Raw genomic sequence first — 1215 nt, 5'->3', positions numbered from 1 at the left:
CCCTTCTCCTCCTGGCCCTAATCCCTCCCAGCATCAGAGTCTTTTCCAATGAGTCAACTCTTCCAATGAGGTGGCCAAAGTACTGGAATTTCAGCTTTAGCATCATCCTTCCAATGAACACCCAGGACTGATCTCCTTTAGAATGGACTGGTTGGGTCTCCTTGCAGTCCAAGGGACTCTCAAGAGTCTTCTCCAACACCAAAGTTCAAAAGCATCAATTCTTCAGCGCTCAGCTTTCTTCACAGTCCAACTCTCACATCCATACATGACCACTGGAAAAACCATAGCCTTGGCTAGACAGACCTTTGTTGGCAAAGTAATGTCTCTGCTTTTCAATATGCTATCTAGGTTGGTCATAAATTTTCTTCCAAGGAGTAAGTGTCTTTTAATTTCATGGCTGCAGTCACCATCTGCAGTGATTTTGGAGCCCCCAAAAATAAAGTCTGACACTGTTTCCACTGTTTCCCCATCTATTTCCCATGAAGTGATGGGACCAGATGCCATGATCTTCATTTTCTGAATGTTGAACTTTAAGCCAACTTTTTCACTCTCCTCTTTCACTTTAATCAAGAGGCTTTTTAGTTCCTCTTCACTTTCTGCCGTAAGGGTGGTGTCATCTGCATATCTGAGGTTTTTGATAAATGCCTACTTCCTTTCAAGTCTCAGAAGAATCCTGGAGATCAGGACCACAGAGCCTCTCAGTAGGAAGATTCCAAGGAACTATAGAGAACAAAAACTTAAGCAGAATGAACAGTGTTTCTCTTGGTGGTCAAATGCCATGTAGGCAGCCAAATAGGAGAAGTGGGACTATGGGTTGAGAAATCAACAGCCTCTGTCTTCTTAAATATGCTGATGGCAAGTCCAATGTGACACTGGCCCCATTGTAAATTCTTTTACATTTGATACAGAACGTCCAAGACTGGGATCCCTTCTTTGAAATAGTGGATAATGATGTTCACAGGCTCTTTTTTCTATCCTGAGAAAGGATAACTTCCTTTCCTTCATTTACCCCCACGTGAAGTTTATCGAAGTCATTGTCCCAAGTCAGGACAAAAGGAACAGAAAACCCTTCTGAATGCAAGACAGTCCCACCAAGCAACCCGATATTCTCAGGCTTGCCCACCAACTTCCTTCCCCATGTTTCTACCTGACTGTATTTTTTTTTTTTAAGATTTATTTATTTACTTTATTTTATTTTATTTTTTTTAATATTTC

General features: G+C 41.4%; 1 protein-coding gene across 5 annotated transcripts in view; it reads left to right on the top strand.

Moving 5' to 3' along the window:
- Positions 1–1215, top strand: part of FRMD4A (FERM domain containing 4A) — a 373568-nt gene that overhangs the window by 264038 nt on the left and 108315 nt on the right. The window lies entirely within an intron of this gene.

The sequence above is a fragment of the Bison bison genome, unplaced genomic scaffold, assembly GCF_000754665.1.
Source record: "Bison bison bison isolate TAMUID 2011002044 unplaced genomic scaffold, Bison_UMD1.0 scf7180017864461, whole genome shotgun sequence".
In the NCBI taxonomy this organism is placed as follows: Eukaryota; Metazoa; Chordata; class Mammalia; order Artiodactyla; family Bovidae; genus Bison; species Bison bison.
Note: the sequence above shows the minus strand (reverse complement) of the source record. Positions and strands in the feature narration are given on the sequence as shown.